Source organism: Diabrotica virgifera, chromosome 2, assembly GCF_917563875.1.
Source record: "Diabrotica virgifera virgifera chromosome 2, PGI_DIABVI_V3a".
NCBI classification, from domain to species: Eukaryota; Metazoa; Arthropoda; class Insecta; order Coleoptera; family Chrysomelidae; genus Diabrotica; species Diabrotica virgifera.
Window position 1 is genome coordinate 77,991,276 of NC_065444.1, and position 15,711 is coordinate 78,006,986.

At 35.5% G+C, this 15,711-nt stretch overlaps 1 long non-coding RNA gene across 1 annotated transcript; it reads right to left on the bottom strand.

Annotated features, from left to right (window-relative positions):
• Positions 1–13,715: 13,715 nt before the first annotated feature.
• Positions 13,716–14,830, bottom strand: LOC126880117 (uncharacterized). Its single transcript, XR_007696423.1, has 2 exons — positions 14,743–14,830; positions 13,716–13,975 (listed from the first exon to the last, which is right to left on the bottom strand). It is a non-coding gene; the product is annotated as an uncharacterized LOC126880117 (long non-coding RNA).
• Positions 14,831–15,711: the final 881 nt, after the last annotated feature.

Sequence of the window (15,711 nt, forward strand, 5' to 3'; positions counted from 1 at the left end):
AGCGACGTATTAATTTAATATAATATTTAATGGATTAACGTTGAGGGTCGACTAGATCAACCAAAAAAGAAGATGTATTTGGTTATTATTCTAGTGACTTTCTTGGGTGTGAATCTGTCTTTTTAGTTTACTCCTCCTGGTTAAAAAATAAACTATAGTAGGTACAATATAACTGTCAACTGTCAAATATAAGTCAAATTATTAATGTAAACATTGTTAAATCAAAATAACAATTTACTGTTTTTTACCATTCTGCAAAATACAGGGTGATTTATAAATAAACGTTAAAATGTATAGATACTTACGTAATAGAAAATAGATATTGTACAGGGCGCCAATAAGTTATATTTCATGAATGAAATACCATGACGTCACTTTTACTTTTCCTCCCTAGGGAGGAAAAGTACAACTTTGCTCCCTACAATCAGGTCCCGAAAAGTATACTTTCGGTAGAGGTAGGTGGAAAAAATATTTACAATTAACTGGTAATATTGTTTATCGCCAACCGTCACTAAAGTCATTCATTATTGTACTCATTTGACGCCATTTGCGGCAGTAAAGTAACACTTTATTGTACTGAAACAAGAATTTTACTTTACCTGCAGCGATTAATCAAATTAACTGAGACTGAATGTAAGTGGTCGATGGCAGTAATGGATTATTTATTTGAGTGACCTTAAAATTTATTTACTTTAATTATTAAAAATATTGTACAAAATTTACGTTATTATTAATTAAATTTATGTCAGAAAATGAAATTCTGTAGTATTTTGCAATTATATTTATAAACCATAAATCAAAACTTTACAGATTTAGTAATTAGGTATTCAATATTGATACCTAACAACCAGGTAACCTACCAGCCAGTAACCCAGAAGGGTTACTGGCGCCTGTGTGCAAAAAAAAGATTTTGGCGCCCCTTAAGGTAAGGCATTTTGGATCATGTTTTTTTATGTATTTTTTTTTGACGGTAGGTAGGTAGGTGCTTGAAATAAAGCAAAAAACTGAACTTTAGAAGTCATATTCATAGTCCATTCATTCACGGTCAAGTATTGCAAAACCTCCGAATTTTAAAGAACCGCTTCGATTGACATGAAATTTGCCATATCATAGTTAACATGTCAAAGAAAAAAGTGGTATTGTGCCGATGCCTGATTTGCCCTGGATGTGAGTTTCACCCCTTCTCGGGGATGAAAAAACATACGTTCAAGAAAAATCCGGAATTGGATAGAATATCTAATGTTAAGCAACTTTTTTTCTATCGAGTTTTTCACTAAGTCAATACTTTTCGAGTTATTTGCGAGTAAATATGTCCATTTTTCAATAAAAAAAAAAGGTTTTTATACGGTTTTTCACAAATAACTCAAAAAGTATGTATTTTATCGAAAAAATATTCGTAGCAAAATTATAGCTTATAAAAAAGTGAAAAGTAAAATAGTGATCCAGTACAAGGAAGTTGTAGCTAATGAAAAGTAGGTTCTTATTCGTGAAATTCCAAATCGAATATTTCAACGAGAAATAACCCAAAAATTATTTTCTAACACCAAAAAAAGTAAGTTACGCCCAAAATAATGTTACACCCAATAATTAGCATCCCAAATTAACTCTTCACCACAAGCTACTTTACTTATGAATTGTTTATATTGATCTGTTTCATCGGTTCAAAGTGCTTATTTTTAAAGGTTTTTGTTAAAAGGGCTTGAACGAGTCACTAATCACAAGTGTACCTATGCAAATTTGGACAGCCATATCTTAACATATTTTTGTCTTAGAGGAAAACAAAAATCCAAATTATTCAGAAAATTATTCAAAACCTACAGTTTTTTACTGCTTGAGATTTTGGGCATCACTAATAATTTTTCAGTTATTTTGAAAATAAGGAACTTTTTTCAAGATTTAAAAATTTTTATTTAAAACCAAATATTTTCAAAAATGAGCACTTACCGATGAAACCGATGAAACTTACAGATTATATAAACAATAAATATATAAAGTAAATGGTACAGCGGTAGCGATTAGAGATGCATCAAGTCAAACTAGTTTGATTTTATTCAACAAACTTGACTTGACTTGAAAACCAAACTTTTTTTGTAAAAAAGTTTGACTTGACTTGATTTCAATATCTTTGGGTTTGACTTGAAATCAAACTTCTTCAAACAGTTTGAAGTTTGAATATCATATTGCGCAACGTGTTTATTTCCAATTCTAATTGAGAGCGTACCGACTTTTGTTTTGACTTATTTGGATAGGTCTGAATCTGCTACTCCACAAAACAGTTTGTAGTTCATATTATTAAGAAGTATATGCTTGGCCTGTTTATTACGTTCGTCTTGAAGTGTGTGCTTTCAGAACCTGAATATTTTTCGTCTCAGAATAAGTACCAGATCAAATTGAGTCTGATTTTGAAGGTATCCCTAGTGCAAAAATTAAGAGAAAAAAGTCTGCATATGTACTTGTATTATGTAAAAATAAAGAACAGCGTTATAAAATGACAAATAAATACTACTAGTGAACTAATTCTTTAAGAAGACATTGCAAAATCGCAAAAAAATTAGTAAACCTACTCTATCAAAAATATAATATTTTGTTGTTCCTTCATAAATTTTTGTAAAAGGGCCCGTTCAATTATTTCGAAACGCAATTTTTGAAGCTCTTACAACCTCTTTATCCCATCTGTATCTTTGCATCTTTTGTTGTGAAGAAAGGTCCAGCTATTTATTGCAAACACGTGTTACTGTGCTTGATCTGGTCTATACAAATTTTAAGATTTTTTCACTTGAATACTATTGTATTATTGTAACATGAGCGAAGCGTGAGGGGGCAATATAATACAATCCCGGTGTTCTATGTAAAATATAAACGAAAGTTGAAAAGGTGGAAGATTGTGATTCCGTAGTTTTTTTTATTTAAGTTAAAAAACAATATTACGTAACGTGCTGTTGTAACCCCCTCCCCCCGTATAATGCGCCGTAACGTTTTAAATGCCCCCCTCCCCCAACTTGCGTTACGTAATACTTGAAAGCTTCCAAAGTAGATTAAATTGCACTTGGTATGATAAAAAACTATCCAACGAATTCTTTGTTTTAATCTAGTAACACTCATATATGAAAAAGTTATATCGATAAAACGAAACTTGCTAGCAAGCAATTCTAAGCATACAGGAATCATTTTCAAAAAATTTACCCTATTTTGATTATAATTGCTCCCTGTATCAAGATACTTTTATGTGGCACTCATTGTATTATTAATTTTCTTATCTTAATTTTCAACTGACATGTCAATATCGACAAAACAGTATATCTACTAAATAAATTATTTTTCAAACTCTTTCAAACTAGTTTGACAAACAGTTTGAATTTTCAAACCTTTACAATTGACCAGTTTGACTTGACTTGAATTATTTGTCAGAAGGATTGACTTGAGTTTGACTTGAAATTAAGTCAAACTCAAGTCAAGTTCAAACATTCAAGTCAAACTAGTGCAACTCTAGTAGCGATTAATTTCATTTGGGATGCTAATTAGGGGGTGATTTTTACTAATTTTTTTACCAAAAAAATAAGAGAACAACTTTAGTTTGACCGTAACTTACTTACTTTTGATGCTAAAAACTTTTTTAAAAAACAAAAATAAAGATTTTTTAAACACTTTAAAAAAGTTTTTATGAGTTTTACCCAAAAAGTGCTTCATTTTTTGGTTATTTTACGTTGAAATATTCGATTTGTAATTTGACGAATAAGAACCTACTTTTCATTAGCTGCAAATCTGCTTTTACTGGGTTTACAGACTTCATAAATACACACCATTTTTTTCACTTTTTTTGTAAGCTATATTTTTGCTAAGATAAATTTTTTCGATAAAATACATACTTTTTGAGTTATTTGCGAAAAACGGGGTTTTTTGTTGAAAAATGAACATATTCACACGCAAATAACTCAAAAAGTATTGACTTTGAAAGTCTGTGAAGTGAAAAAAATCTATTAAACCAAAGTTGCTTAGAATTAGTCAATTTATCTAATTATGGACTTATTCTGGACGTATGTTTTTTCACCCTCGAGAAGGGGTAAAACTCACTTCCAAGGCAAAAGCTCTGGGCACAATATCACTTTTTTTCTTTGGCATATTAGCTTTGTGTACATATGCCAAATTTCACGTCAATACAAGCAGTTATTTAAAATGCACAACAAAAACCATGAGTAAATGGACTATTATTTTGTACACTAAACTATCAAAATGAAACAAACAGAATAAAATCATAATAAAATAAATTAAAATGCCTCACTTCTGACATGTTCTCTCACATACGAATAAGCAGTAACTGGATAATATACTACATAATAAAATTTCGTGCGTATTTATACCTTCTCCTTCTTTAGGTGCCGTATGCAGACGCTGGCCATCATCATGCTTACAAGTCCCTGAAACCTTTCTCTATCGGCTGCTTCGAGAAATCATTTTTCTACTGTGGTTCCACACCATTGTCTAATATTACGCTACCATGAAAGTTTCTTTCGACCAATCCATCTCTTTCCCTCCACTTTTCCTTGTATTAAAGGTGAAGTAGATGGTATTTAGGACCTCTAATTATATGACCGAAGTATTCTGTTTTTCTCATCTTTTTCTCCTATTTATACCTAATCCTATTTAATTTTTCAACTTTTATTTTAAAATTAACTTTTGTTTTTTTTTGTTTGTTTTTTATTTCAATTGTTTTTACAATTTTGGACCCCGGGTTTTTGCGCACTTTGCACATATAGTAGCGGGGGCCTGCTAACAACTATCGATTAAACATCAAAACCAGCCATCATGCAAGAGCCTTCTGTCATTACTGTCACTGTCATACGAAATGTTTATTTCGTGTAAAAGTAAAAGAATTCTTAAATCTTTTAAGTTTCGTATTAATGCAAATATATTGTAGCGGAAGAGAAATCTTGGCCGATCCCCGTATAACAGTAAACACCTCGAGAATGACGTAATCGGATGTGCTAGGCCTCGCCGGAGAATTCTGGAAGGTACGTCACGTAGGCGGAACAAGCCGATAGCTCGAGATGGGAGTCGATTGTTCCAGAATAACAACTGGGTATAAATACGGGCATATTTTGTGAATAAGTTTAGTGTATAAGATAAATTCGTCTGTAACTTATATAAATAAAGTCGTATATAAATTACGAACCGCTAGTTTTATTGTAATTAGAAGTAATTACACTAATCACGCTACAGTTGGTGTCGGTGTTCGGTTAACTTAGTGCGATATAAATAAGTGAATTACAGAGAGACTTTAAAAGACTTTTGAACTTTATTCGTCGGGAATAACCGGAGTGCGTTAATTGTTCGGTATTCGGAAAGACTTTAAAAGACTTTTGAACTTTATTCGTCGGGAATAACCGGAGTGCGTTAATTGTTCGGTATTCGGAAAGACTTTAAAAGACTTTTGGACTCTATTCGTCGGGAATAGTTAAAGTGCGTTGATTGTTCGGTATTCGTAAAGACTTTTAAAAGACTTTTGGAAAGTACGTGTGTGCCGACCAAAGATGTTGCTACAAGAACTTACAGTAAAACAGCTCCGTGAACAGCTAGAGGAACGGGACGTGGACAGCAGTGGGCTCAAGATAGTCCTACAATCACGACTCGAGGAAGTCCTCAAGAAGAATGGAGATGACCCAAAGACGTTCCACTTCCAATCAGCAGAACAAGCGATCTTATCGAAATTCGAAACCATTTCTCAAAAGATCGATGAAACTTCTATAAAGAACAACGAGAAACTTGAAGAAGTTAGTAGAAAAAGCGACGAGAAATTTGAAAGTGTTTCTCAAGTAATTAAAGACGTTTGTAGACAGAATGACGAGAAATTTGAAGAAGTTTCTAGAACATTCGATAAGATGCAGAAAAGTGTAGAGACCGTAGAAGAAAAGATCAAACAACTAGAGAGCATGATAACCGATACAAAAGTACAACCATCAGTTAATGCAGCAGCGTTAGATCCGGTAGTGAAAGATGAACTACCGAGAGACGAAACGTCGCATAATATGAGATTCAAATTACCACCATTCGATGGAAAGTCCTCTTGGTCCATATATCTTAGACAATTTGAAACTATTGCGACCGCCAATCATTGGACCGAACAGGAAAAGGCTGTTTCCTTGACTGCTGCTTTGCGAGGTGATGCTGCAGATATATTAAGATCAATTCCTAAGGGTCAAGAAAATTGTTACCAGACCTTGTTCACTCGTCTAGAAAAACGCTATGGAGATGCCCATCTACAACAAGTATACAAAGCACAACTGCGAAGTAGAAGTCAACGAGCAAGTGAGAATCTGCAAGAATTTGAAGCAGATGTGGCTCGTGTGGTGCGGTTGGCTTATCCAGAGGTGCCAGACAGCGTTTTAGAAGAAATTGCAGTAGACACCTTCGTCAATGGGCTGAAAGATAGTGAACTACAGAAAGCTTTACGACTAGCAAGGCCGAAAGTTTTAGATGAAGCACTTGCTATTGCATTGGAACACGAAACGGCTAGTCAAACTTCACGAGGCCATAGAGTAAGAACCATTGAAGAAAGTGACGAACACAACGATGAACGTCTGGAGGAAATGATACGGAGAGTATTAAGTAATCAGATGCCAAAGAGACGCGAGCCTAGATGTTGGAATTGTGGAGACGTAGGCCACATTCGTCGTAATTGTAAGAAGATCGTACAGCCGTCGGAAAACTAGAGCGGGTCGACACCAAGGGGCAACTGCCGACCTCGAGAACTAGAGCCCCCATAGTAACTGTCAACCTTACGTCCTCCGGTGGAATCCACAACTTATACATCGAAGGTCGTATCAATAATAGATGTAGATCATTTTTGGTGGATACGGGTGCAACGAGAACTATCGCACGTCCAGATGTAGTACGAGACCACAATAAATTATCACCTGCAACAGTAAAGCTTAGAACAGCGACTGGTGAGCTAATTAATACATAAGGCGAGGCTAATATGTCAGTATCCATTGGCCAGACCACAGTTGAACATCAAGTATTAATTGCCGAGATCTCCGACGAATTCATATTGGGGATGGACGTACTAAGGAAAGTGGGGGCAATATTGGATGTTCAAAATGGAGTTCTCAAGATCAATGGTGAAGAGTTGCCCTTTCACGACGACAAAGAAGATGTCATCCGCTTACTTACTACATGCGACGTAACCATACCCGGTAATAGTGAGAAAATTCTGATGACCATGCTTGATGGACACTGCCGAGAGGGAAGTTTAAGGATGGTCGAAGATGTGGATAATGTCGAGTTCCTAACGGCGAAAACTTTGGTAAAAGTTCGAGATGCGATCCCTGTAAGAGTTATGAATTTAAGGGAAACTGCTATCAAGTTAAGTAGAGGAGCTTTGATCGGGCAGTGTGTTCCCGTGGCTTCAATTTGCTCTGTGAATACCAATGAGAAATCATCGAAGGCGAAGTATCCAAAGGAGCTTGTTGAGATGATCATTGAAAGATGCCAAGATCTTGATCATGAACGAACGGAAAAAGTGACGTCTATGCTGATAGAGTATCAAGATGTTTTTGCTATTGATAAGAAGGATAAGGGCAAAACAAGCATAGTAATGCATAAAATAAATACCGGAGACGCTCAGCCAATCAGACAACGGCCTAGACGACTTCCATTTGCGAAAAGAGATGAAGCCGAAGAGATTATCAAGGATATGGACAAACAAGGGGTAATTGAACCATCGAACAGTCCATGGACATCACCAGTAGTTCTGGTAAAGAAGAAAGATGGTTCAACGCGTTTTTGTATCGACTACCGCCAGCTCAATGCGGTAACAAAAAAAGATAGTTATCCTTTGCCCAGAATAGACGATACATTGGATACTCTCTCCGGTTCTCGTTGGTTTTCCACACTCGATTTAAAAAGTGGATATTGGCAAGTAGACATGGAGCCAGCCGATCGGGAGAAAACCGCATTTTCGATAGGATCAGGGCTTTGGCAGTTTACGGCTATGCCGTTTGGTTTATGTAATGCCCCTGCCACATTTGAAAGATTAATGGAGGCAGTTTTAAGAGGTCTAACATGGAAAACATGCCTGGTTTACTTGGATGATGTAATTGTGGTTGGAAGGTCCTTTGATGAACATGCCAAGAATCTAATAGAAGTCTTTCAACGATTGAGGGCAGCGAACTTGAAGTTAAGTCCGAAGAAATGTCACATGTTTCGACGAGAAGTTAAGTATTTGGGACATATTGTATCGAGTAATGGTGTAACAGCTGATCCTGAAAAGATTGAAGCAATTAAAGATTGGCCAGTACCAAAAGATAAACATGAAATTAGAAGTTTCCTTGGCCTATGTACATATTACCGACGATTTGTCAAAGGATTTGCCAATATCTCCAAGCCCCTAACAAAGTTGACGGAGGAGGGCAAAGAATATACATGGAGTGAGGAGTGTCAAAAAGCTTTCGAACAACTACAAAGGGCTCTGATCAGTGCACCGATATTAAGCTACCCGGGACAGGCAGGAAAATTTGTTTTGGATACCGATGCTAGCAACAGTGCCATAGGAGCTGTTCTCTCACAAATCCAGGATGGACAGGAAAAAGTCATCGCTTATTTCAGCAAAGTCCTGTCGAAACCAGAAAGAAACTATTGCGTTACCAGAAGAGAACTGCTGGGTGTAGTGAAGGCTTGCGAACATTTCCATAAATACTTGTACGGCAGAAAGTTCCTTCTTCGAACAGATCACGCTGCTCTAAAATGGCTCATACAATTCCGTAATCCAGAGGGCCAGATGGCAAGATGGTTAGAACGACTGCAAGAATATGATTATGAGATAGAACACAGGGCCGGAAGAGTTCATTCAAATGCTGATGCACTTTCGAGACGACCATGCAGTGCAAATTGTAATCACTGTGCCAAACTAGAGGAACGATTTTGCCCCGTGAGACGAACCACCGTAGTTAATGAGCAATGGCAGCCCCAACAGTTACAAAACGCCCAAGAAGATGATCCATGTATAAAAAGAGTATTGGATTGGATGCGGCAAGGTGAAAGACCTAGTTGGCAGAACATTAGTGCATGTAGTCCAGAAGTCAAGGCCTACTGGAGCCAATGGAATTGCCTGGTACTAAAAGATGATCTTCTGTACAGAACCTTTGAGAACGATGATGGTACAGAATCTAAGCTGCAGTTGATTGTACCTAAAAGTAAAGTGTCAGAAGTATTGCGTCAGTTGCATGACGGTACATCAGGTGGACACTTTGGTATTACGAAGACTCTGCAAAAGGTTCGAGAACGGTTCTATTGGGTGAACTGTAAAGATGATGTAAGAAGATGGTGCCGAAAATGTGAACTGTGTGCATCCGGTAATGGTCCGGTTGGTAAAAAGAGAGCACCCATGAGACAGTACAATGTTGGAAGTCCTATGGAAAGAGTAGCTATCGACATTGCAGGTCCATTTCCAGAAACCGATGCTGGAAATAAATACATCCTGGTAGCCATGGATTATTTTACAAAATGGACTGAGGCCTATGCATTACCAAATCAAGAAGCTGCTACCGTTGCAGAGGTACTTGTTAAAGAATTCTTTAGCCGATTTGGTGTTCCCTTGGAGATCCACTCCGACCAAGGGCGAAACTTTGAGTCAGCTCTTTTCCAAAACGTTTGTAAATTGATTGGTGCCAATAAGACCAGAACAACACCCCTGCATCCTCAATCAGATGGAATGGTCGAGAGGATGAACCGAACGATGGGTAAACACTTGTCCAAAGTTGTATCTGAACATCAGCGAGATTGGGACCAACACATTCATTTATTCCTGATGGCCTACCGCTCGGCCGTAAATGAAACTACAGGTCAAACACCAACCTGCCTGATGTTGGGTCGTGAAGTTCGGTTGCCCTGCGACCTAGAGTTTGGCTGCGGACCTTCCGAGGAACATGTTGCAGGCGAAGACTACGTTGACCGCCTGAAATTACGAATGAACAACATTCATGAACTTACCCGACAACACATCCAGATAGCCAGTGACAGAATGAAAGATCAATATGATTCTCGATGCAAGAATGAAAGCTTCGAAGTAGGTGATCTTGTCTGGCTTTATAATCCGCAACGTCGTCGAGGCTTATGTCCTAAACTGCAAAGACAATGGGAAGGTCCATATGAAGTTAAAAAGAAAATAAATGACGTAATATATAGAATTAAGAAGTTGCCAAACGGTAAACCAAAAGTTATTCACATAAATCGTCTTGCACCATATGCTGGCTCAAATGAAACAGAAGAAGCACGAGTCCTCCAACAGGAGATGAAAGATGTCGCACAGCCAAGTTTTAATCAATTTATGTCAAATTACGTAGCGAGAAAGAGTGCTAGATTCGGCGTGACCACAGAAGTTCAGCAAGATCTGTTTGGTGTTCCAGAAAACGTCTCTCTGGCCCACTGTGTTGCCCAAGACCTCGAGATGACTAAAGGAATATCGTCCGTATTCAATAGAAAGTTCGGCCGCCTGGACGAGTTAAGAAATCAGCAGCCTAAAATTGGAAGAGTACTGCGATTGGAAGATGGTCCTCGATCTTTGCTGTATATGGTGACCAGAAAGTCTTATACGGACACGCCAAGCTACGAGAACATATGGCGTGCTCTAACTAATTTGAAGAAAATCGTGTGTAATTATGACATCAAAAATTTGGCTTTACCAAAAATAGGCCATGCAGTAGAAAATCTGGATTGGAAGATTGTGAGAAGCATGCTTGAAGTGGTCTTCAGAGGAACTGGTGTACAAATCACTGTGTGTTGCATGAACCTGAAGATGTCGTACCCTTCAAAGACAGTAGACTGTTATTTCTTCTTGAAGGGTGTATGCAGAGCTGGAGAGTCGTGTAGATTCCGCCATCCTGGGCCTTCATTTAGAGTTGCTGATCGAGACGCTCAGATCTTAAGAGGGGAGCAGTGTAGCGGAAGAGAAATCTTGGCCGATCCCCGTATAACAGTAAACACCTCGAGAATGACGTAATCGGATGTGCTAGGCCTCGCCGGAGAATTCTGGAAGGTACGTCACGTAGGCGGAACAAGCCGATAGCTCGAGATGGGAGTCGATTGTTCCAGAATAACAACTGGGTATAAATACGGGCATATTTTGTGAATAAGTTTAGTGTATAAGATAAATTCGTCTGTAACTTATATAAATAAAGTCGTATATAAATTACGAACCGCTAGTTTTATTGTAATTAGAAGTAATTACACTAATCACGCTACAATATATTATATAGTATCAAATGGTGTTTTTTAGAACGGTGATAAATATGTAGGTACTGATAACTTGTTAGCAAATATATTTATTTAGATTTTCTACTATTCATCACGGGAAAAACAACTTCGCTGCGGGAAACTACATTTCATAAACAATGACGTAACTATTAACGATATTTTTAATTTTTGGTATTTTATTTTAAGTATTAAAATTAGTATATTATTTAAATATAAATACGATAAAACTGTTTAAAATATATTTATTTCGTTAAAATCATGATAATAGAAATATAACTTCTTTCGTGCGTACAAAGTACACACACTCTTTTTTCATTAAAATGATGTAATTAAGTAAGTGTTAATGTTTTTTATGATTGGCGATAAAATTTTGTATGCACGACGTCAGTAAAAACTCTTTATCGAACTCGTCTGTTATTCGCCTTGCTCGCTACGCTCGCTAGGCTCATAATATCAGACTCGTTCGATAAAGAGTCACTTTACTGACTTGGTACATAAATAACTATTTTTGTTTAACAAATTTTTAATAGTACTCCATTTGTAGGACGCACCAAAGTTTAGAAATCTCTACATTTACAAAATGTCCCCTTTCGACAATTTTCCGAAATAGAAAAGTTGTCCGATTCTACATGAATAAATGAATAAAAAAAGTCTCATGAGGGAGGAAAATATTTTTTCCCCTACCTCTACCGAAAGTATACTTTTCCGGACCTGATTGTAGGGAGCAAACTTGTACTTTTCCTCCCTAGGGAGGAAAATATTTTTCCTCCCTAGGGAGGAAAAGTAAAAGTGACGTCATGGTATTTCATTCATGAAATATAACTTATTGACGTCCTGTACAATATCTATTTTCTATTACGTAAGTATCTATACATTTTAACGTTTATTTATAGAACACCCTATATTTTGCAGAATGGTAAAAAACGGTAAATTGTTATTTTGATTTAACAATGTTTACATTAATAATTTGACTTACATTTGACAGTTGACAGTTATATTGTACCTACTTGTTAGTTTTAGTTCTAATAAATTTTGTTGGTTAGTTACATAAATAAATTAAGTAAAAATGAAAAAATGACTTTTATTTGAGGAAGGTGGAAAAACCATATGTATAACATGGGAGTAAAGTGCCTTTTCCTCCCTTGAATGATTACTGCCCTTCGCTACGCGTTGGGCAGTAAACTTCATTCTCGGGAGGAAAAGTAGCACTTTCCTCCCTTGTTACACAAATAGCTATTTTGCCTTTCTTTTTTTAGTTAGAAAGCCTAACATGCACATAAACTTCGTATAAACCATCAAATGAATCAACTTTATACCTTCATATTTTATATGTAGGTACGAGAAATTTTTGACCAGCCTCATACAATATTCCTTAACTAGCTTATTAAAGAAACATCTGAACGAATAGTGCAATAAATTGAGAAGACCGTATTTTAACGATGAAATATTACAAACAATTAACTTCGCAAACGTGCTAGAAATTGCATCCATTTGCAACACTTCATTAAGTCAATCAAAAATCCTTTTACGTTGCAATATTCAACGAGCAACGAGCCGAGTCTCAGCGAAACGTTTTCTAATCCAAATATATAAGTAAAAGGTAGGTAATGTTTTTCACAGATAACGACGACACGGAAAAAAATGAGATGCAGGTGTTGAAGAAGGAAATGAGTTTTGTTTGAAATTGTACGTGAACCAAGAAACAACATTTTTTGCGATACTTTTATATGTTCGTATTTACCTTACGAGAGGCTCCATTAGCACTTTACAGTTTACAAAATCAGTCACATCAGTATCAATAACAAAAGAAAGATAATAAAAAAAGAAAAATTAAAAATGTACTTATAAAGATGATAAGTAAAAAAAAATAACAACTATAATATACAACCTTATCATAACAGTAGGAAAAATGAAAGAATACCCATGAACGAACATATAAAACACGCTGTATTTTCCTGTCACCGTGTCACATAAAAAATTGGCCAGCGCAAGTACATGGAATAATTATTATTACATGTACTTGAGCTGGGCAATTTTCTTTGTGACACGGTGACAGGAAAATACAGCGCGTTTTATATGTTCGTTCATGGGTATTCTTTCATTTTTCCGACTGTATGTACTGTTATGCTGTGAATACTATAACTATAAACATACCTATTTTAATATTCATGAAAATAAAACAAAGTGTAGGCTGGTGTAGGGTGTCTGATATTGTTTTTTTTTTATTTATTAGAGGAACAATGCTCCTAATCCTATAATAAGCAGCATTTTATATCATAACGTTAGGCGTCTTACAACATGTAATAACGTTTGGGCGCCAATGTGTAACGTTAGAACTACCGCAGATAGTTGGGGAGTTAAGAGTTGATGTAGTTGATCCAACTATTATGGGAGACTACGGTTTAGCTCATTCTGTCAAGTGTAAGTTCGTCTTCCGTTAATCGAAAATATGAATAACGAAAACAAAGTAATGTAATGATATTTAATATACGCAAGGCTAACTCTGTGTATAGTTTTACAAAAGATAGAACGATACTTATGACATCGATGGAATGCTTGCTTCTGTAGAGGATGCAGATGGATGCTGTTGGCTCCAGATGAGGTGGGTAGGTCTTAGATGTTGACCATGTCTTCAACCATGTTGTGTTCTTGAAGACAGCTGCTGTTGTTGGTTTATTCTCACGTGGTTTTAATCATCGGCGACGGTGTGGATTAGGATCAAATCTTCCTAAAAGGAGGGGGGACAGAAATTACTTAGTTCCAAAAACTAGAATAACAAACTCTATATTAGAGATATATAAGAGGCATCAAAATGTATTGAAAGCTTCCTTGTCATTTCTTAAAAATATTAATCTTGCCAAAAATAACAATTAAGTAAAATTGCCAATTGGAAAATATTAAGTTAATGTGTTTGTTATTAAAATTAGTTAAATTTGTAAAATTTATTAAAATAAGTTAAATTTAAAATTAGTTAAATAGAAGTAAGAAGAAACATAAAAAGGACCATAAAATGTTTATGAATATTGGTTAAATATTAAATCATATTTATTGTTTATAATGAAAAAAAATATTAATGTTAATCACCCCAAGAGAGATTAAAGATGAAATAAATGAATTTTACAGGTAAACAAGAACTTAATAGAAATTTGATAAAAACATTGTTTTTCCATTTTGTGAATCACAGGAAGAGAAATTGTCAACTGTAGCACAGAAGCATAGAAAATTAATATGTATGAGATTAAATTAGTTGTCTTTGATAAATTGAGAAAATTTAACTTATAAAAAAAAAACAGAGAGGGCACCAGCTAGTTTTTGAAAAAAAAATAGTGAAACGGAACAGAAAGTCAAGAAATTAATAAATTCAAACTTGGAAAAACAAAGTCAAACAGAAATTGGTTATTTAAATATAAATTAATAAAGATGATACGTTTATAACGTTACAATACTTCATCTAATCTGTTACTTTATTATCATATGTATTCCCAATGGGCTTACCTTAGAATATAATAATTATATAATATAATATCCATTTATCACTATCACACAAGTTCGAAAGGTGTGGTGCGTTTGAGGTTTGAGTGAGTCTACGGACTAGACTGATTAATTATCAATAATGTAGAAGTTCTAACACTTCCCTCTTTGTATGGTAATGGGGTCGGTTTTCGTGACCCCAGTATTCGGTTTTGGATTCTTTGGACTCATAGGACTATACTGAGTTCATTTGTTTGTAAAGTACATTGTAAAGTAATACATTATGTAAGTTGTGAGCTTCTGCCTAATAACCAATATAACTTCTTGTACTTCAGTTTCAGTTCTTTAGTTTTCTTTCTAATATTTAGCCCTAGGTATTTAATTATTTTCTTGTACTAGACGATTTTATTGTTTTGTTTAACTGTGTGGATATTTTTTTTAAGTGAAATCTATATAAGTAGATTTTCCTTCGTTAAATTTTATGCGTCCTTTATTATTCCAAATGCTTATTTTGTTTACTGCATTTTGGAGGTATCTAGTTATTTCTTCGAATGTTTCACCGACTGTTAGCATTGTCGTGTCGTCTGCAAATGTGACCAGTTTAATATCTTCCATAACAGGAATGTCACAGGTAAATAATATAATAAATAAATGGGTCCCAGAACACTGCTCTGTGGGATTCGTGCTTTGATAACTCTGTTTTGAATATTCGCCTTCCTTATTAACTATAAAAGTTTGGTTTTCCAAATATGACTGTTTTAGCTGGACATAGTGTATGGGAAGATACCTTTGTGCTATTTTATCATATCTTTGGCTATGCCTAGGAAAATGCTGAGCATATTTTATTCTCTTCTAGATATCTCTCTGTAATATATGTTATACGATGTATTTTGTCTATTGTTGAGTGTATATTACCGAATGCAAATTGATAGCAAATAATAATTTTTTTTCTAGCCGAGTATAGGTTGTATTCTGATTAGCAATATCTTTTCA